The 26,983-nt window shown below is 35.4% G+C and overlaps 1 pseudogene; it reads left to right on the forward strand.

Annotated features, from left to right (window-relative positions):
* Nucleotides 1-350: 350 nt before the first annotated feature.
* The window catches only part of LOC123596457, a 53,766-nt pseudogene continuing 27,133 nt past the window's right edge, over nt 351-26,983 (forward strand).

Consider the following 26,983-nt stretch of genomic DNA (forward strand, 5'->3'; position numbering starts at 1 on the left):
CTCCCCTGTGGGCCCACTGTCCCTTCCCTGAAGCCCCACTTTGTTGGTGATGGGGAGAAAAATGGCGACAGCCCAGTCTCTTCTTCACGGACCAGGTGTCCCAAACCACTCTGTTCAAACCGTCCTCACTGTGCTAACGGTGCAAACAAAGTGATTTGTCCTGCTCTGCCTACTCCCCTGCCTTCACTGGTGCTTGGCTGGGATTTAAACCCCGATGTCTTAAAGATTCCCACTTCCTGAATCCTGGCTCTGGGGAAGAGATGCCCCGCCGCCTCAGTGCCATGTGTGCAGTTTGTCCCACTCTGCCAACTCCCATGCTTCCCTGGTGCTCGGCTGGGACTTAAACGCTGATGTCTTTAAGGTTCCTACTCTGCCCCAGTTTTGGGGAAGTGCCGCCCTGTGCCGCTGATATATGGCCTCTGGCTGGTGGGCATAGGCAGCCTTTGCCCTTTGAGTGGGTATATACCCACAGCACTCCAGAGAGTGGATCGCTTTCTCCCACTGTGGACTGTGCCTCTGAACTAGTTACTGAGCCTGCGACTGGCTCCCCTCCTCCCAGGTGCGGGATCTGGGCAGCTGGCCCCAGTCTGGAGAAAGCCCCGCAGTTAGAGATTGGATCTTTCTCCATCCAACTTTGTGGTTTTTCTCTCCTCCAGATACCGTCCTACACTTCCCCAGCCTCTTTCTCTTCCCTTTGTCTCTTGGCAGAAGGGGATCCCTCCCCTCCCCTCTCCATTCCTCTGCCACTCGTTTGTTTTATCTCTCCCAGTTCGGGATCCAGGTACTTATGGGCCACCGGGTTGTCCCCGTGGATCCTTAGAGGCACCTCTGTCACTTTGCCACCCAGACGCTTGGAGTTCAAAGTCCTTTGGCCTCAACACTGCTGTGTTTGCAAGACGAGGGAACTTCGGATCCCCTTACTTGTTCACAATGTTGGCCCCTCCTCCCCAGAAACATATTAAATTCTTTTCCCCCAAGTTAAAATTGCTGACGGAGAAAAATTGGCATAACATATATATATTTTCTTTTTTGCCTATATATGTTATACATTCTCCAAAAAAAGATTAATCCCTAAAAAACATGCTCGTACCATTGCTTTAAAATTAAAACAAAACACCCCCTCATTGGTTTACTAAGCTCAAAAGCAAAATGGGCTTTCTAATATGGGATACTCTTTCAGATAACTTATATTTTATGTATTTTTCAGCTGATATTTCACAAGGCTTTTCTGCTCATGATTCTGATAATCTTTCCACATTTTTACTTCTGAGAAACTTGCCAGAAGGAGCAGGAGAAGATTGGCCGCTATAGCCAAAAATGTAAGAGCAACTAGATCGTAGGGGAATCCAGCCAACCAGAGGGTGTTCCCATTAAATTGTCAAGTGCGGGTTACTTCAAGAGAACACTGAACTGCAGTGTAGATCTAGCATTGACCAAAATAAAAATGCACATGGCGTCAAGGATGTGACTGTAAATTATGGACTTACGGAAGCAGGTAATGTGGAAATTTCTATAATTCCCATTTTTGTCAGCATTCCTTTGAGAGCTATTTGTCTTGGTCTGCAACTTGATTGTGGTTTTTATCAGCCAGGATGAGCTCCTGTAGCAATGAACCCAACCCACAGTGGACAGATAAAAGCAGCAGAAACAATATCGAGGCTGATTTACACAGCACTTCTCATTTACATTCTTTACCTCTGCTCCGATTACCAGTGCCACTAATGCCACCATTTGTGAGGTTTTTTTTGGAGGCTTGCAGATATGAAATGGGTTCTGGAAGCCTCCAGGAATATATTTTAATAAGCTAAGGGAGAAAATAGTTATTAAGATAACAAAATGCTTTTTCACTGACACAATTAACAGGCATATTTTTTAAGCTGTTGGGGATAATAGCTGTTCTATTCATATAACTATCTTAAGGATACGAACTTTTGCTTTTACCTACAAAATGTGATTGTTTTATGCATGGGTGTGTGGGTGGAATGATGGTAGAGATAAAGGTATGTGTATTTACATCCACACTTTCCCGGACTATTAAGTATACCCTAAATCATAACATTAAATTAAAATTTTAAGGACAAATATTTGATTCATAGGTATATTTATATATTAGTAAGTTTCAAATGAGAAGGTGTTTGATAAATAGTCATTTAGAGGCTGGATAAACCTTATCAATAATTTCTAGACAACGATTCTAAGCTGTTAAAGAAAATATTTTGTCTATGTATTTATTCCTTGACTGTCCACTAGAAATAAGGGAAGGTTGGAAAATGGGATATTAGATCTGTTTAAACATATACTAAATTAATAAACATATTTTCAAAAAAGTTTTATAGACTAGTTCTTAACTCTCCAAGAAGCTGAGTGGATAAATATATTTAATGAAAGAAATATAATGTTAAAATATGCTTCTATTTGTGGTCATTATTCTTTTTATTTTAAAGTTGCTATTTTTTCTTTATCCCTTAGGGCTTCATTCCAAAAGACCAATTCTCTGTTGGTATTAAAGTCATTCCCTGGCAGAAATGCAATGCTTAGGGGAACACATTAGCATTTCCTTCCCTACTAGCCTAGTTCAGTGGTTAAGAGCATAGGCTGTGGAGCCAGACTGCTTAGATTTGAATTTCAACTTTACAATTTAATAGCTGGGTGATTTAAAGCAAATTACTTAAACTCTCTCTAAGCATTCATCTTCTCTTTGGGGAAAAAATGGGAAAATACTTTCCTTATAGAAGAGGTATATGGTGAGGAGTAAAGCACTGAGCACAGTACCTGTCTCAGAGTAAAAACTAAATGAATGGGAGCCCTTATTATTTCCAAAATGTAATGGCATTCAGCAACCCCATGAGCAGCAGCTAACCAAGTATTAACTGTCTTGGTGACATTTAAAAGGCACGTGATGTCTACAAACATGTTACTGCACTGAGAATTATGATTGTGACCCATTTGTCTTCTCATCTAGAAGCTGATTTTTGGTGTTGCCCATTGCTAAATTCAGCCCCTTTATTCAAAGTTTACAAATTTACTAAGCTCTCATGGTTTTGGTAATTTTATTGACAATTTTAAAGGTCCTGTGGAGAAATCCTATTTAAAAATTCTACTTGATTCTTATCCAAGCCCATATTTTAAGTTTTTCTCCAGGAAGGGTTTATATAACCCCCATCATTGGCAACTGTCCTTTTCTTTAAACCTAACCCAGAGAACCAGAATCTCCTCACTATTGTCATTATACTGAGTAATTAAGACTAGATCCTGTTTCTACCTTTAAATTTTCTTTTTACCAGTCATTTCATCTCCCAACAAAAAAAAACCTTCCAATGGCAGATTCCTTTAGAATGTACTGATGGCTATATAAAAAAATCTTTCTCGGGGCTCCTGGGTGGCTCAGTCGGTTGAGTGACCCACTTTGGCTCAGGTCACAATCTCGTGGTCAGTGAGTTCGAGCCCCGCGTCGGGCTCTGTGCTGCCCAGCTTGGAGACTGGAGCCTGCTTCGGATTCTGTGTGTGTCTCTCTCTCTGCTCCACCCCTGCTCACGCTCTGTCTCTCTCAAAAGTGAATAAATGTTTAAAAAAAAAATATTTCTCCCACCCTATTTCTCATCCTCTCTCCCCTTCTCTCTCTCTGTCCCTAGTATTTATTTCAATTTCTATTTAATTATTTGAGGCAAACACTTCCTTTGAATTTCATGTTTCTAACCTTTAATTCATAGACTCCATATTTGTTAAAGGAACAATTAAATGAGTCAGGGTAGGAATGTATTTCATAAACAAATTCAAAATGGAAACTACCTCAGTAAAGCAATGTTTATAATCTGATACATAACTATTTGTAAAACATAAGCTAATTATTACGCCTGGCCATGTGCATCATTCAATATAAGATTAAATTTCATAGATTTGAATACCTAGCATCCACATCCTCAAAAAATTTACTTTTACATTCATTCATCTGGGTTGTATTAGCATCAAAAATATATATCTTATAAGATCAATGATCCACAGATGAAACTCATTATCTTTTGTAAAAGGAAATAGCTATAATTAATCAACTATTTTAAGCTTTCAGGAGCATTAATACATTTACACACACACACACACACACACACAAACTCAGTGTTGAGCACTATATGCCTTCAATAAAGATGATCTATTAAGAGCTTACAGATATTGTTGATCAGAATATGGCATTTTACAGTTAGGTATCAGAGTTGTTATGATAATACATTAAAACATAATATTAAATGTCCCAAATCCATTACAAGAGAATTCTATTTCTAAGAATTAAATAAGGCGTGTATATTTTGAAATTTGTAAATACATTTATAGTGATCTTTAGAAGAATCATTGACAGATTTTGCTAACAATCGTTTACTATGGTTTGGGCAGTTTGAAATACCTACACTGTTAAGCCTTTAAAATCAAAACACCAAAATTTTAACATAAGATAATCTTTTTATAAAGCATATGAAAAAATAATTAGGAGATGAATTATGGCAAATTTGCACCAGGCAATGGTGTGTGAAACAGTCATACATAGGAGATGAAACTTCAACACCTGAGGAAAGAAAGGCAACATGGATTGGGTTCTTACACATCCAGAAAATGCAAGAACAAGCAAAAAGTTACCTATGTTAAAGCCATATTTAAAAAGTTGTATAAGAACTACCAGTTGTCCTCCAGTACTTTCTTCTGTGACTTATGGAAGCAACCCTTTGGTAGAGGATGCTCTGTGAGGTCTACCTGCCCCACAGCCAGAAGTAAACAGTGTTCCATTATCAATCAGGCTAGAGCAAAGATGATGCATATGTTTTCGTTACTACAGTGATTAATTATTTTCACTGTGCCTTGGTTAATTTGCTCTGAATTATTGTACTTGCTCTCTTTTCACCAAGCTCATTTGCCTTCCTAACCGAGTACAGCACATAGACAATAACACTATGGTTCCATTAGTTCAGATGGCAGGTGGGCCTTAGAACTGAATCCAAATGGTAATAAGTAGTACAATTGGAAAAGACCAGTAGGGGCACAAGAAGAGGGGAAGAGGAAGAAGGGAAGGGACATTTATCCTTTTTAAAGGAAGCTTTGTGATTAAAGAAGAAAAAGACATAATGAGGTAATTTTATACATGTCATTTTTCATATGTAGAAACAACACAAAACTACTGGAAAAATAGATTATTCTCTGAGACTTAGAAGAACTTGGTCTAAAAACCCAAGAGTTTGTTCCTTATGGAAAAACAAGCCTCTTCTGTTCCTGTGCAGTAAATTTACCAGTAACAAGAGGAAATTAGCATGGAGATACTGGCTGTTAGCATCAGGATTTGATTTTTGCAAAGGATAAACAAGGACTTTTTATTTTATCTTTGCTTAATGAGCAAACTGGCTCCAAAGACATGCAAAACTTTTTCGGCATTGTGCCTACAACTTATGTCACAGCTTCAGGGAACAAGGTGTCAGCCCTGATGGTGCTCACACTAGGGACTTTATAGCTCATTCATTTCTGCCATGCTTCCCCCTCACCCAGGGTTACAGGGCCACAAGGGACAATGCACCCTTTGGACCATTTGTGGTTTATGAATTGTAAATCCAAAGAGAGGGAGAGACAGCTTGACTGAACCCAAATTATGTTACAATAGATGGTAATGAATGTCCTGTTTTAGCAGGATAATAGAACCCCTGCTTATTGGCAGTCATTCAGACTCGATCTCTCTCATCCATTTTCTCTCTTGGCCTTGACCCTAATCCAGCAATTGCACTTCCCCAGCTGCTCTTTAAGCTGCCTCATTAGCAGCGCACCATTGGGCAGCTCCCATGACAGTCATCCAATGGGATGAAAGTGACATGGGGCCAAAGACTGTAACTGATTGGCAAGCATTGCAATGAAATATGAGACAGGGTTAGATGAAGAAGGCTTTTGAGAGTGTTTGTAGAGACTGAACAGTTAAGGAATTTTAGTCACATGTTAACTTCACTATTCAGCTTTTTGTTTTCCTAAACTGTAGGAAAAAAGCCCACAAAATTCTTTATATATAGTCATAAAGAATAAATTTGGCATTAAATACATTTTTTTACTAAAATGTTAAGTTTATTTCACTGTATAATATAGATACTTTAGCCACAGAAATAGCTTAAATCCCATTGATATTTTCATAAAATTCTTAGAATAAGATTGTAATTCAGCAACATGCTATTTTTAGAACCATTTAGAAATAGGCAAAAAATATCTACATCATTTGAGAAAATCTAGTGAATTTGTTATCTATTCTTTTCCTGTTATAAATCTAGTTTACATTTTTATAAATTCATACAGAATGTAAATTTGTAGTAATAACTTGGCACTAAATTAACACAACTGAAAATAACTTTTTCAACATATATTATCTCCACATTAACTCTGTATCACTGAATTTATTCTAGTCATTGCAACATTCATGTAATACCCCACTTTAACTTCATTCTTATAACCTCCATGATATGAATTGTGTTAATGTTTATATTTATGTTGGTATTAATTCTTTTCATCGTCAAACTCCTCTACATCAAAGTAAGTAATTCTTTCCTCTGGACTCATAAAAAACATTTGTCATGTTTTGAAATTTCTTAGCTTCCAAATATTTAAATACTTACAGGCATTACCATTTTTATTCACCTGGTAATTTTTGAGTCTCTATAATGACCCAGGTAGTATTCTGTAAGTCCCAGAACTATTCAAATTAGTCCAGTAGTGAACTTGTTCTCAAATCCTACCGTTTGCTGGAAAAAGATATTTACTGGGCCACATAATAGAATGTAGTAAATGTGATGAAGTGGGCATGACCTTAAGTGACATAGAAGTCTAGAAGAAAGCACATTAAGAATCTTTGGGGGCGCCTGGGTGGCGCAGTCGGTTAAGCGTCCGACTTCAGCCAGGTCACGATCTCGCGGTCTGTGAGTTCGAGCCCCGCGTCGGGCTCTGGGCTGATGGCTCAGAGCCTGGAGCCTGTTTCCGATTCTGTGTCTCCCTCTCTCTCTGCCCCTCCCCCGTTCATGCTCTGTCTCTCTCTGTCCCAAAAATAAATAAACGTTGAAAAAAAAAATTAAAAAAAAAAAGAATCTTTGAATTCCCCAGGAATGTACATCTGAACAAACCCTTAAATTCATATATATAAGCTAACTGAAGGTAAGATTAGGCGAATGGAAAGTATTTCAGGCAGAGAGATAACTACAAGGGCATCTAGAGCATGCTTTTTTTTTTTTTTTTAGTTTTTAACATATTTATTTATTTTTGGGAGACAGAGTACAAGCAGGGGAGAGTCATAGAGAGAGGGAGACACAGAATCTGAAGCAGGGTCCAGGCTCTGAGCTGTCAACACAGAGCCTGATGTGGGGCTCAAACCTAGGAAGCATGGGATCATGACCTGGGCCGAAGTTGGATGCTTAACCAACTGAGCAACACAGACGCTCCTAGAACATGCTTTTTTAAACTCTTGGAATGTAATGAACAGACATTATCAAGACAACTTAAGAGGTCAGGAGATATATACAAAGGGAAGTAAATAAAGTACAACTTTATGGAAATACAAACATGGGAATCTTCGTATAGGAAGACTTCATTGTGGGAAAGGAAGCATCATTGACAACCAAAGTCAGGTTCAGAGACCCAGTAGTTGCAGAAATATACATGAAGATTCACTCAGATGCTCTGTAAAAACTCAACTACATTCCCTAGTCTTCTCTGTTTAGTTATCTTATTTGTTTATACGGTATAATTCTTACAAGTCTTTCAAGAGAAGAAGCATGATGGTTTCAGTATAACCAAAACCCTAGTTGCAGCTTTTTATAGCAATGTAAGTCCTAAATTTATATTAGCTGCCCTTGAATCCTATGTCCTTCCTTGCTTACATGAATGGTAACTAGGGAGAAGGTCAGAGAGTTGATGACTCAGTGGATTTTCAGGGTTTAGCTGCTTAAGGTTGAATCCTGCAGCAAGACTGTGGGAGGCACAGTTTTCTTTAGGAGGGATTATTATTATAACAAGCCAATGAACAATGCTGGAATTCTGATAATTAAAGCCATGGAAGATTTCTATGATCTGTAGGTCATGTGAGATTTATTTAAAAAAAAAGTTTACTTAAATTTTACATGGCCAAGAGTTAAAATTCTATTAGTTACCTATATCATATTCTACTTCCCTAGTGGCAAGATAAGTTAATTTTCCTTTAAAAGTATATTCTGGGGCGCCCGGGTGTCTCAGTCAGTTAAGCGTCCAATTCTCAGTTTCAGCTCAGGTTATGATCTCATGGCTTTATGAGTTGGAGCCCCACATCGGGCTCCAAGCTAACAGTGTGGAGTGTGCTTGGCATTTTTTGTATTCCCCTCCCTCTGCCCCTCCCCTACAAGTGCTGTCTCTGTCTCTGTCAAAATAAATAAGCTTTAAAAAAATACACTCTAAACATTCAGTGATTAAAATATTGTTTTGTGGTTATGTACAAGGTATCTGTCATCTTTCCCTATTCTTTTATCTAAATTATCTTTCAGTTTCTAGTTAAACTTGCCCTCTCTAATGGAAGTCTTTCTTTATTACTCCATATTGAATCTCTTTATACCTATAATTTTCCCATTTTTACAGCACTTAATCACCTATTTCATTTTACTTTAAATATTTTGTTTATTCCCATATTTTTTCACCTCAAGAATTCTCAATAGCAAAGATTTATTTTATACTTCACCTTACTGCCCTCACAATGCATTGCAAATTTGTTTTTTCATTTGGTAGTTGTAATAAATACTACTTTACTGAAGGGGTTGAATCTGATATAAAGAATTTGGGTACGACAAGATTGTTTCAGAAGCCATCTGAGGCCGAATAGTAACCTAATTTTTTGTGGTCCTTCAGAAATACATAGGTTTACAAACTATAAGCAGAAATGTTATTTTATTTTTCCTAGATAGATCTTTTGATTTGACTTTAAAAGTTTTTACCAAACACTGACATCTCACTTGAACTTTCTTAAATAGGATGTCTCATTCAGCATAATGGCTGTTTTCAATAAAACATGCTCACTAATGACCACAGTCTTTCCTTAGTAAACTAGAACCATTTGCAATCAAAAGTCCCCTACAGCTTATTTCTTGCGTAATAAGAGTGAGTGCATTTGGGAATATTTGTCTGCTGACTCAAGGTCTCCAGAGCATAGTGAACTGCCAATATTGATATTGTGCCTCAGCCATTGTCAATCTACTTTAGGAAAAGAACTGCCTTCTCTAGTGCAAAGACAAAAACAGTGGGCAATTTCTTTTTTCCTAATAAACTTTGACTTGCTCCGAGTGAGCATGTATGGCCTACATGTACTCCTCTGTGGGACTGAGAAGACTAGTAAAAGTCAAAAGAGCCTATTTCAAATATAATAAACCAAATTATATCCAAGTTATTTTTGAGTACTCATTTCACTATATGAAACTATCATTACATTTCAAAGTGAAACACAGCAAACCACACAATATCGTTGTATATATTTGCAAGAATTCAAATGACTTAAATGTCCAAATTTCCCAAGAAACATTTGTAACCTGTTAGACAATGTGATGGGAAATGGGAAAGCAAACAGGTATTATACATGACCTGCAACCTCAAGAATGTGTAAAGGAAAGATTATTTTAATAACTATAATGCAGAGTAAAATGTGATAAATATGCAGAAAATATTACTGGATCCATGTTAAAGAAAAATTGTGTGTGTGTGTGTGTGTTTCAGAAAAGTAAAAGATAATTTTTTCCTGAGTGAGTCCTGAAGAATGTCTGGTTTCTCCAGAGTCCAAATGGCAAGAGAAGTTCCCAAAGAGCTCTGTAATCAAAGATGGAGATAAATGAGAGTTCTCATTGTATTAGCAGACTGGCTTGGTATAGGATAGGTGGAATGAACAGGCTGTGCTTTCTCGCCAAGTCAATTAATTATTTGGGTATTCCTTCCACCTCTTATTTCTTAAAATCTGGTGTCCTAAAATGCATAGAAGTCACCTTTGTTTTTATTTATTAATGTTTGTTTATTTTGAGAGAGAGAGAGAGAGAGAGAGTGTGTGTGTGTGTGTGTGTGTGTGTGTGTGTACATTAAGTGGGGGAGAGGTGGAGAGAGAAAGAGAATCCTCAGCAGACTACATGCTGTCAGTGCAGAGCCTGACCTGGGGCCAACACAGGGCCCCACCCGGGGCTCAGTCTCACAAACTGGATCTTGACCTGAGCCAAAACCAAGAATCGGATGCTTTGGACTGAGCCACTTTTTTTTTTTTTTTTAAGTCAGTTGGAGGCCTGTGTCTAAGGCAAGGAAAAGATTGCTAAGCCAGGCTTTGCAATTGTTCTTAAAGGATTCAGTAGTTTTTTTTTTATAGAGTCCAACCAGATTGTAGAACACTAGAATTTGTAGAGAATTTTGACAAAACTCTGGCTAGGTTAACAAGATGTTAAAAAGGGGAGCTATCTTTTTAATGTTTTCATAGTCTTAAAATCAGATGGATCAACCAGTCTTACATTTGAAAATGAGTGCTGAGCACCCATCCAGTGATGGGACTCAATCACTCAAAAACATACAGTGGTAAAGAATTCAGTAGGCAATTAGAGAAATAGATTTTTTTGAGACAACTTTAGGTATGCTGATAGTGTCACCTTCGGATCTTTAACACTTATCCTTGCGAGGATGCAAATTCGTAACTGAAAATTTTAAAGAAAACAGCCCGTGCCTGGAACCACCCTACCAGGCAACAAAACAGAAAAAGTCTGCATTTGGTTATTGGTTAATTCCCACAAATGGTGAGTCAAGGATACTTCTCTGTGTATTGTGTATGGGACGAGTGCTGGAAGTAGAAGTTGTAAAGCTCTGTCCCAGAGGACCCCATCAGGGTTTTGGAGCACTCAGCAGAAAAGGATCCAGTAGTACTCCCAAATACCCAGGTGCTAAGTAAGAAATGAAGAGTATCCAGGAGTGACGCATTCTCCCGAATCAAAGGAACTGTGAATGAATGACTTATTTTGAAATGAGTCTCCAAAGGTTCATCAAAATAAACATAGGAACAAGAGCCTACTTTTGACAGCTGTCCAGCCTACGGATCTCTGTAGCCAGCTCATGAAGGTACATGTCAAGAAAGATACTTTTCATGCCCATAACACTCCTACTTCCCCCTCTTTTAAATTCTGGAGGTGTTAGTGGTACCACTAGTCAGAAGATATGTAAGTGCTAATGGTATAAAGAATAGAACTAATAAAACCCATACTCTTTTCTGGCTTCAGGCTTCCAAAAGTGGAGGAAGGAAGAAGTTTAATTTCAAGTAAAAATTGGAAGATTTAAAAAAATTGTTTTAAGAGTAAACATGTTGCTACTGATCTGTTGAGGGATTAACAGGACCTGAGGTCTTTTAGTACCTGAAAATGACCATAAGTTGTCGGGCCCATCCTTGATTCAACCAAAAGGATGGTGAAGAAGCAGGACACAAAATTCATATGAAGGTTACAATCAGGATAAAATACTAGTAGGTGTTAGGTTTTATCCTGTGAGTCATGTGGTTTCAAAATAATAGTTACATTTATAATAAGGCAAATTGATTATGATATATTAAAAAAAAAGCCAATGCCCTGCTCAAAGGTAAATTAAAGATTTGAAATTCTGGTTATTGGAATATCAAACTAATGATAAATGTTACAGTCTATATAGAATACAGGAATCTCAAATGGAATGAGGACTAAATGAATTATTTCATTTGGTAATTCAGAATAATTTGAAAGTGGAAGACGAGATTGTCTTAAAGTGGATAGGAAAGAAGAAATTGAAGATAGATGTCAGTAACTCTTATTCTTATTCTTTTCTCATAAATGAAAAAAAGTCTAGGGTGTGGGGTTCCAGTGCAAGATTTTGCTTAGCAATGAATCGAGTCGCCTAGGATGTATCCTAAATGAAACATAGATAGTAAGAGTAATATTAATCATGAGAGTGACAAAACCAGCTTATGTTTATTGGTTACTTACTATATTTCAGGCCCTAGGCCAAGTAACTTATTACATTATATCATGTAATCGTCAAAACCTTTGATCACTATTTGATGATTCAATGATGAAGCCTCAGAGGAGCTAAAGAGCTCACCCTCATTGACCTAATAAATGATAGATTCTGGATTTTATCAAGAAGAGTCTATTTGCATACTCTTAATTTCTTGAAAAGAAAAAGGAACATCACTTATTCTGAGGCAGAATGGAAAGAGAATCAGGTAGTGTGCATATGCGGAAGAAGAAAATAGAAATATTTCATTCCTGAAGTTTAAATGTTATGAAAGTCTATGGCATTCCTAAATCTGTGCCCAACTTATAATTTCTGTAATACTAGGGATGGACCACCATGAACCCTGTTTTTCAAAAGGATCTGCTGGATCTATTACATGGGGGATCCACTAGACTGCAGAAGTACCCAGATTCTGATTTGGGTACTGACTGCCTCTTATCAGGGAGAGAAGGCCTGTATATATGGCACCCAAATAGGACTTTTCAAATACAATCTAGCACTAAGTGCTATATGTAAGTGATGCATCACTAAATTCTACTCGTGAAACCAATATTACACTGTTAACTAACTAGAATTTAAATAAAAAGTTATACATATATATATGTATGTGTGTATATATATGTATGAATATACATATGTATACACGTGTACATATGTATATACACACATATACACATGTATGTATATATACACATGTGTGTATGTACATATATATACATATATGTATGTGTGTATATATACATATATACACATACGTATGTGTGTATATACATATGTACACGTGTATACATATATGTACATGCATATGTGTGTATATATACACGTATGTGTGTATATATGTATGTATGTGTGTGTATTATATATATATATATATATATATATATAATCCAACCCACTGCCTAGTATGCTGTTTGTTGAGAAGAGACTAATCCCAAAACTGAAAGGATAAATTCACTCTTTAGGAAGCTTAGTCCATTAATTTTGATATCTGGGATATCTGTGCTCATCTTGAGCTCTGTTTTACATAATACTGGTGGCTGGGTAAAATAAAAGGTCTGTACTTATGTCTCCTTCACCTATGTCTCCATATTGAAATGGTAACAGTGACAGAGGCAACTCTTGCTGATTGCAGGTATTAAGTCATGGAATAGACATTTTCCCAGTGACGCCACCAAAAGGTGTTTGAGGCAGCAAAACTCTTGGGTGAAAGGGATATATTATCACTCTTGTTACTGTCAGCTCTAACAGATAAGGAAAGACAATTGAGTCCAGCTATGAGACTGGCACTATAAAAGTTTGTTCATTTACTTTACAATATCCAAGGCAGGATCCAACTTCCATATTAGTCTGAAATAGTCCTAATGATCTATGTTTCTCGTAAGATAAGAGAACATAGTTAATATTTGTTATTTATTATTTACTACACAGTATGATATTCATTCTATTTAAAAATATTGTCAGTTCAAATTATTGTAAATCCTGTAATGTAGAAATTATCATTATCTTTTTACTTTGGTAAGAAAACTGAGAGGGAAATAATACTTCATGTAGTTAATAGAAGACAGGGCCTAGGTTTGAAAGAAGTTCTGTTTTACTTCAAATCTAGAGCTTTTTTTTTTTCTTTGAGATTTCTTTCTTTTTAATACAATTTATTGTCAAATTAGCTTACATACAATACCCACTGCTCATCCCAACAAGTGCCTTCCTCAATGCCCATCACCCATTTTCCCCTCTCCTTCAAATCCAGAATGTTTAATCAATATATTAAGATAATCTTTGGGTAGCAATGACAGTAATTACAGGGCAAATGTGACCTAATGATTCTAGGACAAAAGGAAGGTGATTCAACTGCTTGTAACTGACCTCCAACTGAAGCAAAAGAGCTTAATTAGGACCAGGTCTTAACCTACACCTGAATGATTCAAGACTGGATTAATGAAAAGCATTGTTCCTCAGAAATTTTGTGAGGTCTGATGGACACTAGGCATTGGGCTTAATGCTACATGATTACCTGGAAATTACCCATTGGTGAATATGGTCTTCTAAAACACTTCCCACTTGATCAGGATTGCCTCAACAGTGGGCTGTATCCAAACCCTGTGGTTGATAAGCCTAAGTGATTGACAGGTATCTACCCTTATTTTAAAATTTATCTTGCAACGTTGGTGTGGCCAGACCTATGGATTACATGGTTTATAAGATAATTTATAGCTTGCCTCTCAAATACATACGCATGTAAGTATGTTGGGACCTCATGCCATTATTTGTTACTGAGAAACATTCCTTGTAGAGTTGATCTGTTTTGGATACCGTGCAAGACAATATTATTTACTGAAGCGTAAAACCAAAACTTGCAAAATGACTTCACTCAAAGTTTAAGATAAAAATGTTCTAGCCTAGGGGCACCTGGGTGGCTCAGTTAGTTAAGCATCTGACTTCAGCTCAGGTCATGATTTCACAGGTTCATGAGTTCAAGCCCTGCATCAGGCTCCATGCTAGCAGCTCAGAGCCTGGAGCCTGCTTCTGATTCTGTGTCTCCCTCTCCCTCTCTCTCTCTCTCTGCCCCACCCCTGCTTACCCTCTGTCTCTCAAAGATGAATAAAAATTAAAAAATGTCAAAAAAAAATATTCCAGCCTATAGTTGAAAAGAATTACATAGGAACATCAACCTACTGAATGAGAGGGTCCACATGTTTATATCTCTTGCCATTTCAGTGCCCTTGTAATTTCGTAGATCTGGGCTGTTCAGTTTTGTTCTCTAATGCATTGGAAGGGTCAACATGTATTGATAGGTAATAGAAGGATCTGAGAATGTACCTCATCTCAAAGCTGGGGAAAAAGGCAGTTGCATGTTCTTCCTGATACACAGCCTAGCTCCTCCCAAACTGTTGCATGTTTTTTTGCTTTACTTTTCCATATACAGCCACCCTGTAGTGATCTCAAGTAGGTATCCAACTTAAGGGTGAATCGATTAAAATGTCAAATGTCTTGATATTTTAACATGTTGAGTAATTTTGTGCAGAGTCAAGGAACAGTTCCGATACCAACCTTTCTTTATTATCATTTTCTTTCTTCGAATAGAGCTTCCACTGAATTGAAAAGAAACCCCATGTACCAAACGATATAGGGCACAAAAAGGAGACTTGTGCCTAACGATCTATACAGACATATAATCAAGTAGTAATTGTAAACCTAGCTGATATGCGAGTGGAGTACAGTGTTAATGAAATTTCACAGCGGTTCTGGTAAGATGGTGATGGTTATTAAAGCTGACCCCCTTCAGCAAAGTAAATTGCCTTAGGTTTTAATTTTATTTTGACAGGATCCTTTATTACTTTTTCTGAAATCAATATTGACACACAGCACACTGTAGAAAAAGCTAAACAATGCAGTACTCTCAACAGTGAAAATCTGAACAACAGGTGGTTTATACTTTTAGTTGCTACATATATCATGCATTGCACAAAAATTATATGTGACACATTGAAAAAAATGCTATGCATGCATTAATGTCATTAAGTGCATTTACTGTAGGCTCTAACTTTATATCCAATAAATATAAAAGGCAGTATGATCTGTCACCACCTTTGAAGGCTTCCTTCAAATGGATGATTAAGAAAGGTTACTATAAGTTTAAAAACATTCATATATCCTGATCCTGCTTTCAAGTACAAAGGCAACTTTGAATGTAGATCTTAATTTTTTGAGATTTTTTAAAAGTGAAACTCAGAGAACAGAATACAATATGATACATAAAATGGATCTTAAAAATTATTTTACTAATTGAGTTTTCACAAGTAGAAATCTAGAGGTTCTTTAGTTAAATAAATTAAGGTTACATAGTTAAGTGGAAATAACCAGAACTAATGTCTCAGATAAGTTTGCCACTCTTGAAACAAGAGTTAAACATTTCAACAGGCAAAACTGAAGATGGTTCAAAGGAGAATATAGGTATATTATACATACATGTATATGTATTTGCATATTTCTGTGTATGTGTGGGCACCATTAACTTAGCCCCATGCATTCTGTTATTCCTATCACATATCAAACAAGACTTCTAATAGATCTAAGAAGATCCACTTTTAAAAAAATTAGTGTTTATTCATATATTTTGAGAGAGAGTGACAGAGAGAGCAGGGGAAGGACAGAGAGAGAGGGAAAGAGAGAATTCCAAGCAGGCTCCATGCTGTCAGCACAGAGCCCGCCGCAGGGCTCTGTCTCACAATCGTGAGATCATGACCTGAGCCAAAATTGCCAGTCGCCCAACCAACAGAGCCGCTCAGATGCCCCAGACTTTTTATACTCAGAATAAAGTATTTATATATTAAGATATACTTTTTGCAGTGACATGTGTTGCAAAAATGTTACTTTGACCACTGAGTGTCAAAGGACAAAAGCTCTGTGATAAGCAGATAAGCAGCTTTCCCAGTTGTTGCTCCTCTGGGTGAATTCTGCTTTTCCAGTGCTTTTCTACCCTTGTCACCACCACAGCCTTCAACTTTCCTTAGGAGCCTCCACTTGTTTATGGTTGTTACCTGTAGAACTCTTCCAACAACATTAATTTTTTTTTTTCTATGAACTTCACTGACATATATCCTGTTCTCATTTACCCAAAGCCCTTTCAAAAAGCTCAGCAATAATTTACTCACATTCCGTTCTGTGTGCTCTGCTCCATTCTAACCCTCTCTAAATTCTGTACATCATACCTACGCTCATTCTCGGAAGACAACGCGTGGAGCAGTACTCAATTTAACATCTCTGTAAGTTTCTGTCTTCATTCATTTTCTTTAATGCTACTGCTTTGTAGCCTAGAGGCCCATACTTTTCCTAGATATTTTGTCATTTCTTTTGTGCTTCCACATTTTTGCATCTTGCCTTTTCAAGGGTTTATCTTTCTGTTCCTGATTCTGTATATTTTTGTGTAGGTGTCACTCTAAAAAAAAAATCTCTGATTTTGGTCTCATCTTTAATTAGACACTAGTGATTTTTTTTTTTTTTTTGCTAGTAATTCCATTACAAAGCATCCGGGATAAAAATACACATAGTGATTAGAAACAACCACCCAAGAATGAGCTTGCTGTTTTGCTGGACAATGTCATGAAAGCTAGCAAGTATTCTGGGATCACTTGTGAATAATTGGGTAGATTTCAATTAATGTAACTCAGACATTAAAATAAATTCTGGAAAAAAAAAGATTATGTACGAATATGGAAAATAGATTATATTGTCAGAAGCTAAATTGATTAGCTTGACTTCATGGCAGTAGGCAAATATAGAAATTAAATGGTGAATTATCCTAAACAATATATAATATTCTCCTTCATTTTGTGTAAAGGCATGACAAAAAATCTTTAGAAGCTGTGAAGCACTGCCATTATATTTATGCTCACTAAGCAGTATACCATAATTATTTAACTACAGTTTCAATGTTTTCATGTATGCAGCATTGCTGAGCCATTAGAAACTCAGTATTATTGTGTTCTTTTTCAATTACCTGAACATCCCCTGGGTCCAAGAGGATGAATAAGTTTTCAAAGATTGCTGACTCTCTTACTCTATTAGGAATGATTGTATCTACTCTTTCCACTTATATGAACCTATTTTTATTGGTGTTTGTTTAGCGACTTTAGACTTTTTATGAAGTCAATTAATAAAAGCCTTTTAAAAATTTAAATATAATGGGCACATAGCTATTTTCTTCCCACTAATGTTATTCAACTCTTTATATACAAAATTAAGGTCACCATAATATAAACCATTTATTGTTTTATCCAAGCGATATTTTTGGTTTTTCCTCTATGATTGTAAGAGCCCCTGTTTAGTCACTCCACTGAGAATATACAAAGAATAAATAAGTTTAAATTGCAGCATGTGGGATTTAAATGAGAAATAAATATAATACTTTTTCACAGTAGACACTGTTAAATAATAAACCTTACTTGTGGTTATTTTGTTAACTGATGGACTATATGTATTATATATTTTACTCTGCTGCTAGTATTTAATTGGCTTCTGTTTGGAGGAAACATATGAACAAAATGACTCAATATTAGCCTTAATTCAAAGACAAGTATGAAAACTTTATGAAAAATAATCAAGAATGAAAAATGCTTTTTTTACTCACCTAGATTTTTTTTTTACAATAATAGCTACATAAATGTTTTAGCCTTAGTCAAAATTCTTGAATACAAAAAATGACTAGAAAAAGTGAAGCATCTTCTGCTCTTTGACATGGGAATAATGCTTAAATAGTATCTACTGCTTAACATTACTCTGTGTCAGGCATTTTTAAGCATTTTATACATATTGTCACATCTAATCATTTCAACAGGCTCTTTAGGTATGTCTTACACTGGCTTATAGGTGAGAAAAAGAAACCTCAGAGAGGTTCTTTCACTTGACTTCGGTTGTTCAACTAAGAATAAATATAAAAGAAATTAAAATTCAGATTTGAAATTCAACTAAGAATAAATATAAAAGAAATTAAAATTCAGATTTTCTGATATCATCTTTGACTCTAGGAGAAAAGTAATAGAAAATAAAGAAATATGAGTCGAGGATATGATTATAGTAGCTTCAAATGTATACACTTCTAATGCTGTTAAATGAACGGATCGAATCATATTTTGTTTTCGTATGCACCAGTTGCCAATTGCTGTTGAAATGATTAAATATGGCAATATGTGTAAATTGCTTAAAAATTCCTGCCTGGAATTTTGAGTTACTCTTTGTGTGAGTTGTAAAATTTTGGTGCTGTTACATTATTTTGCATGTGACATTCCATTTGTCCCAGTACCACCTATTGAAAAGACTATTCGTTCCCCCATTGTATATTGTTGGCTCCTTTGTTGTAAATTAATTGCCCATTTATGTGTGGGTTTATTTCTGGGTTCTCAGTTTCATTGACCTATATGTCTGTTTTTATGTTCTATTACTGTAGCTTTGTAATATAACTTTAAATTAGATAGTGTAATGCCTCCAGCTTTGTTCTTCTTGCTAAAGATTGCTTTGGCTATTTTGGGTCTTTTGTGGCCTCATATAAATTTTAGTGTAGTTTTATTTTTATGAAAAATGCCATTGGAATTTTGATAGGGATTGCATTGAATCTGTAGGTTGTTTTGGGTGGTATGGACATTTAAAGAACATTAATTCTTCTAATACATAAGCAAAGATAACTTTCCATTTATTTGTGTCTTTTTCAGTTCCCTTCAACAATGTTCTGTAGTTTTCAGAGTACTAATTTTCTACTCCCTTGGTTAAATTTATTCCTAGAAATTCTCTTCATTTTAATGCAGTTGTAAATGGGATTATTTTCTTGATTTTTTTCTTTCTGAGAGTTCCTTGTTAGTATGTAGAAATGCAGCTGACTTTTGTATATTGATTTTATATCCTGCAACTTTTTAATATTTATTTATTAGTTTTAATAGTTTTTTGGTGTAGACTTTAAGGTTTTCTATATATAATAACCTTCCATCTGCAAGTGGAGATAGTTTTACTTTTTCCTTCAAATTTGCATGCTTTCTTTCTTTTTCTTGTGTACCTGCACCAGATTGGACTTCTAAGTACTATGTTGAATAAAAGTGGTTAAAGTGGGCGTCCTTGTCCTGATCATAGAGGAAAAGCTTTCAGTTTTTCACTATTGAGTATGATAATAGTTTTGGGATTGCTATTTATGGCTTTGAATGATAATGTTGAGGTTCCTTCTCTCTATACCCACTTTATGGAGTTACCATGAATGGATGTTAAATTTTGGCAAATGGTTTTTCTGCATCTATTGAGATGACTATATGATTTTTATCATTTATTTTGTCAACATGCTGTATCACATTGATTTTTGGATGTTGAACTATCCTCGCCTCCTTTAAATAAATCCCACTTCATCATGGATAGGATTCTACTAACGAATTGTTGGATTTTTTTATTATTATTATTTTCTTGAGGATTTTTGCATCTATGTTCTTCAGGAGTATTGGCCTGCAATTTCCCCTTCTGGAGTGTTGGTCAGATTTCAGTATTGGCATATTGGTGGCCTTGTAAATGAGTTTGGAAGTTTTCACTTCTGTTCTAGTTTTTGGAAGACTTTGAGAAAGATTGGTGTTAATTTTTCTTTAAATGTTTGGTAGAATTTACCAGTGAAGCCACCTATCTTGTTTTTGGCTTTTGTTTGTTGGGAGCATTTTGATTGCTGATTCAATCTCCATACTATTAATTGTTCTGTTCAGATTTTCTATTCGTGATTCTATCTTAGTAGATTGTATATTTTTAGGAATTTGTCAGTTTCTTTTAGGTTGTTTAGTTTGTTGATGTATAGTTGTCATAATAGTCTCAAGATCTTTTTTATTTTTGTGGTATCGACTATATTTTTTTTTCGTTTCTGATTTTATTTGAGCATTCTCTTTTTTTCTTGTTGAGTTTAGCTAACGTTTTATCAATTTCATATCTTTTCAAGGAAATAGCCCTTAGTTTTATTGATCTTTTCTATAGACCTTTTAGACACTATTTTATTATTTTCCACTCTGATCATGTTTTTTCTTTATTTTACTAACAAAGATCCTAAATGACTTTGGGTTTCCTTTGTTCTTCTTTTCCTGGTATTTTGAGATCTAAAGGTAGTGTGTTTATTTGAGATTTTTCTTATTTTTTGATGTAAACACTCATCGCTATGAACTTCCCTCTTAGAACTGTTTTTGCTGCATCCTGTAAGTCTTGGTATGTTGTGTTTCCATTTTCATTTGTCTGAAGATCTTTTTCTTCTTTGATACATTTATTGTTTGTTCAATCTTAACCTATTTGTACATTTTTCATTTTTTCGTTAAAATTTCTAGTTTCACAATATTGTGGTCAGAAAAAATATGCTTCATATTATTTCAGTCTTCTTAAGACTTGTTTTGTGGACCTACATATATATCTTGGAGAATTTCCATGTTTTCTTAAGAATGTGTATTTGGCTTTTGAATGGGATGTTCTGTAAATGTCTGTTAATTCCATCTGGTCTAATATGTCACTGAATCCCAATGTTTCCATATTGATTTTCTGTGTAGATATTGTATCAACTAATGAAAGCAGGTTATGAATGCCCTTACTATTAGCTCTCTGTGTATTTCCTGTGTTAGGTCTTTAATATTTACTTTATATTTTGAGATGCTACTACATTGGGCACTTCATATTTATAAATGTTATATCCTCTTATTGGATTGACCCCTTTATTATATATAATGGCCTATTTTTTTATAACTTAATACAGGCTTTGTCTTTGTCTATTTTGTTTAAAACATATAGAGCTCATCTTTTTTTTATTTCCATGCACATTGGAAAATCTTTTTCCACTTCTTCACTTTTAGTCTATGTGTGTTATTAAACTTGAAGGAAGTCTTTTAGTAGGCACCACATAGTTGGGTCTTGTTTTGTAATCCATTTGGCACCGTATGTCTTTTGATTAGAGAAGTTAGCCATTTATATTTAAAGTAATTTTTGATACGTATTTATGGCATTTTAAATTGTTTTCTGATTTTTAATTCCTTTTTCCTTCTGTCCTTTCTTTTTGATTTGATGACTTCATTATTTAGTCAATTAAAATCCAAATGACTCCTATTCTGTGGGTGACTGTCTCCTTCGTGGTAATTTAGGGATCCACATTCCTTCGTTTCATGAGGCCTCAGTCATCCAAGACCTCTGCATCTGGATACAAGTGAGGAAAGAAGTACAGAAAGCACACCCTTTTCTTATCACATATTCTAGTCATGTGGCCCCTTCTAATTTTAAGGTTGTGAGAGAAAGAAAGAAGGAATTCTAGTTCCTGGCTGAGCAGCCATTTTCCAGTAAAAATTTTGCAATATAGAATTGGACACACATATTTGTTGGAAAGTTAGCCCTTTCTGCCTCACGAACCAAGTTGACTGGTGGAACTTTCGGAAAACAGATCCAAGGTGAAGGGAGGCCAGGTAACCAGGTTTCTCTATGCAGTATTTAGTTACCTATACAACAGGAACCTTGACGAAAACATAAAAAGGGCATCCATCCAGAGTTAAAAACATTGTCAGTTTGAAGAATCAGGAATGAAGTGCTGTATACTTTATTTTATAGAACATGCTATTGTCAGGAGGTTTGTGTCCCTCCACAACTCATATGTTCAAAGCTCAACACCAAGGTGATGGTATTGGTAGAAAGGGCCTTGTAGAAGTGCTTAAATCATGAAGATGAAACACTCATTAATGGGTTTAGTGCCTTTAAAAGAGAGATCCCTAGACCTTTGTACTGTGTGAGGACACAGTGAAAAAGCTCTGCCTGTAAACCAGCAAGAAGGCCTCACCAAAATGTGACCATCCTAGCACCCTGATCTTGGGCTTCTTAGCCTCCAGAAATGTGATAAATAAATTAGTTGTTGTTTGTAAGCTACCTCTTCTGTAGCATTTTGTTGTAGTGTCCCAGACAGACTGACAAAACAGCAATAAAAATTATATTCAAGTCTTGTGGAAAATCTATGAAAGATCAGAACTTTATTATTTCATACAATAACATGAAATTAAGCAATTTTGTTTTGTTATCAATGATAAAGTGGTGACATAAATTGTTAAGTGTCTTCAATTCAATGCCTGATGGCATTTGTCATTCATTTATACCAGGACTCCCTTTTTCACATGACAGCTCACTCATTATTCTAGACCTTCATTAAAAGGGAATGTTTGATTAACATAGCTGTTGCTGCTTTCACAACAACTAAATGTTGACAGTAATTTTTTACTTATAGATATTTGACAATTGGCATGATCCTTAAAAGTTCTCAGAATTTGCTGATTGGAAAGGTATGAAAAAGGTAAAAACCTATTTCAGGATATCATGCTCATCATAGTAGACTGAATTTATGCAAACTTCAAAAAGAGGACTTTTTGAAAGCATTTCCCTCCATCCCTCAGTGTATTATTATTTTTTTAAATAAAAAAGACTATTGATGCTATTAATAACACTCCTTTAAACAATGTACTTATTGAGTTGACAATGCTGGTATAGAAAATTCATTGTAAAGCAGATTGCATGTCAGACTTTTCTAGCAGGGGCCTTAAGACTAAAGCAGGAAACAAAATCTTTTTTTTTTTAATGTTTAATTTTGAGACAGAGACAGAGACAGAGATGGAGACAGTTTGTTTATTTTTGAGACAGAGAGAGACAGAGACAGAGACAGTGTGAGCTGGGGAGGGGCGGAGAGAAGAGGTAGACACAGAATCCAAAGCAGGCTTCAGGCTCTGAGCTGTTATCACAGAGCCTCACATGGGGCTCAAACTCATGAACTGTGAAATCATGACCTGAACCGAATCGACGTTTAACCTACTGAGCCGCCCAGGCCCCCCAAGAAACAAAATCTTAAAAACAGGTGATTCCATGCACATTTCCTTCTTGGAGTTCTCTTAATTCCTTCTAGGGTCTCTGCTTTGCACTTTTCATTTCCTCCTGGGAAACCTACTGGAGTTGGGAATTGAGGGAATTGTTCTATAAATCAATAAACACAGAAACTGATTCAAAATTATTTAGAAGCTAAATGTTTCAGCCTTTTTTCTTAGCAAAGTCTTCTCTAGCAACCAATTCTGAAAATTGAATATACCTCACTTTATAGATTTTCACATATTCATTTTCAAATAAGCTGGAGATCCTTTTATAAATACCCATATTGGACTATAGGTTTTCTTCCTCAGCTAGCAAACATAGGGCTTTGTATTTATCCTTTCATTTCCCCAATCATGTAGACTGAATGTTATCCTACCTCAGACTATTATTGGTACATTTATATTTGCACTGTAAAGTCAAAGTCAAAACAGTTAATTTAAAAGGTCAGTTCATGAAGAATTATCTAAGGCATATAGTGAATAAGAGTCAGAGACCACACAACTTCCCTGCTGGACCCTCCATCAAACCATACTTATTGTCACCATAAAGTTGTGCTCAAAGCAATGGCATTAAGAGACTGGGCTTGAGTCAGAATTGCCAGCACGGATCTGACATACCTGTTGTGTACACACAGTAAACCAACGAGCCTATTTAATGCCACAATTTAACTATAACACTAGGTTTTACTGTGCATAGAGTTTAAAAGTCTCTGTTTTTAGCAAAGTGCTTTTCCACTAAATAAGCATATTTTTTGGATATTCTTTAACTTATGGTATCCTTATGAGGAAGACAAATGAGAAAGCTCATAATCTTTACCTTATAAATGGGGGAAGTGTCAAAAGGTGAGAAAGGACTCCTTCTATTTCATCCACTGTCAAACTAAAAATAGAATTCATATGAATATTTACTTATGATCAATGTTTTTTTCTCTACAATTGTCTTTCAATTTGGAAGGACATAAAGATCATAATCTATACATGAAGTTCAATGTTTGTATTTGCTTGTATCCATTTTTTTTGTCTTCAGAATTATCTCTATATCTGATCTTATTAATGCAATGAAGACATACTAGTTTTTCACATAAAAGCTGTTAAAGGTCAGCTAATGAACAAATGCTTTGTCAAGAATTTCAAGAACAATGTGTATGGAATATTTACAATTATTTATAGAGATGGGACTACTTAAACACTAGTTTTTAAATTACATATTATGAAGCATAAAACCAAAGCCTTCTAGAGCTGCCTTATTTTGGTTCACAGAGCAGGTTATTACATTTTCAGGAATTTTACAAATACAAACTGGTAGTTAGTAATAATACATGTAAGAGATCATGCATATTAAAATACATTTTATTAAAGTTAAGGGTAGTAAGTACTCAAAATTTGTTTTCTAATTAAGTTACTATACTTTTCTCCATACCTTTTGCATCTGCATGTTTGAAATACTAGAAGACCTTCTACTGAGTATCTCTTCGCAACTCCTCTTCCAGTGGTCACTTTGATAGCTTAAATCAGCCGTGGTGGGAATCTGCCACTAGAATCAGCAAATTCTACAAATCAGGACTTGATTTGTTGTTTCATTCATTTTCTAAGCCAGGGGTCAGTAAACTACCACCTGTGGGTCAGCAGCCTGCTTTTATAGCTAAAGTGTTTTTGGAACCTAGTCAACGGCTGGCTGCTTTTGTACCTTAATGGTAGAGTTGGGTAGTTGAAACAAACAATGTCTGGCCAGCAAGCTTGCATTGTATACCATCTGCCCTTTGAGAAGAAGTTTGCAAAACCCTGGACTTCAGAAAGCAAAGGAAAAAAATGTTAATTATGCAGTTGGAATTTAAAAGTGTGTTGTGACTTTGGTCATCACATTGTGAATAATACAAAAAAAAAAAAAACTATTCTATTATTCAAAAAATTATTATCCAATTCAGCAAAAAAGTCCCTAATGTTAAGAGTGAAGTTCCAATGCATGCCATCTTTTACTTCATCTGGCTTATTAAAGTAAATACAAATATCCACCAACATTGGTCAGAATGATATTAAACACTGGCAATCATAATGCCTATGAAGTTAGCAAAAATCAACAAAAAACATACTAGGAGAATCAGTTGACTATATGAAATTTAGAATACAGAGTACTGTAAATTTTATTATTTGTATATTGTATGCTGTACAACATTTTATCTGAAAAATTTATAATAAACAAATTCATTTGCATATATGTATATATTTTGGGGAGGACCAGGGCTATCATTTACCAGAACACCACTGCTTAAAGTTATGTGCCTTTATCTCTGTTAAAACTACTTCAGAGATACCTAATTGTATTCATTATTATGCACTAATACAATAATATACTATACAGGGGAGCTTGGGTGGCTTAGGAGGTTGAGTCTCTGACTCTCGATTTCGGCTCAGGTCATGATACTAGGGTCTTGGGATTGAGCCTTGTGTTGGGGTTAGTGCTTAATATAGAGCCTGCTTGAGATATTCATTCATTCATTCATTCATTCATTCATTCATTCATTCTCTCTCTCCCTCCCTCGCTCCCTCTCCCTCTCTCTCTCTGTCCCTGTCCCCCACCTGTGCTTTTTCTCTCTAAAAAAAAAAAATAATAATAAAATAAGTACTATACAAATACCTAATATGTAGTTGTATTATGTATCATTTTTGTGCTACTCACAAAATAATTTACAAAATTCGCTTTATAGGAGTTTAATTCCTTTTCAATTGAAGTTACTTGAAGAAGTGAAGAATTTGGAACTTAAATTTTAGCAAAATTTATACACAGAACTTGATCATTACACTGTTAATAAGCTATTACACCCATTGTGGTTTATGGAAAAAATCATATTATTAATTTTGATATAGCTTTCAATATATTTGTCAATTGTGTGTAGAAAGGGAGCCCTTTTAGTTAGACTTTTTTTTTTAGAATTATCAAACACCATCTGTCCTTTTCCATGGTACTCATTAATGATTAAATAAAGATATAAATAGCCTATAAGTCAACTGTTTAGTATATGATCCTCTGTAAAAACAAAAACAGAAACAGAAAAACCCAAGTTTTTTACAATCAAGAAACAAGGTTTTAGTCTTCATTTTTCACAAAACAGCAGAAATCACCTCAGTAATAGTTTTTCACTATAAAGACTGAATTACTTCCTCAATTTGTTAGAATTCTAGGTGGAGTCAATTTTACATTCATTGAAAGAAATTGAAGGAGACAGACTATAATCTAGAGCTGTATAATTTAGCATTTCGAAGAATTTAATATTCAGCATGAACTTACAAAGCTTGTGTGATGAGTATTTCAGTTTTTGAACAATGCCTTTGCAGTTGGATTGTGAATATGCTATTCTATAGTATATTTCGGAAATTAGGTTTCAAAGGTTTAATGAAAGTAAATTTCGGTATTGTCAACCACAGCAACAGAATGTAACAGGAGAAAAAGTCAAAAACAAAAACTAAAACAACGTAGTAATAAGTACAATTCAAAACACGTTATTCTAAACAGTTGGTGAAATGTATATCTGTGCTAGAAGTAACAGAATGTCAACTATAAGTTCTGGGATGATCAGAGAAAA

The sequence above is a fragment of the Leopardus geoffroyi genome, chromosome B1 (genome assembly GCF_018350155.1).
Source record: "Leopardus geoffroyi isolate Oge1 chromosome B1, O.geoffroyi_Oge1_pat1.0, whole genome shotgun sequence".
Classification (NCBI taxonomy): domain Eukaryota; kingdom Metazoa; phylum Chordata; class Mammalia; order Carnivora; family Felidae; genus Leopardus; species Leopardus geoffroyi.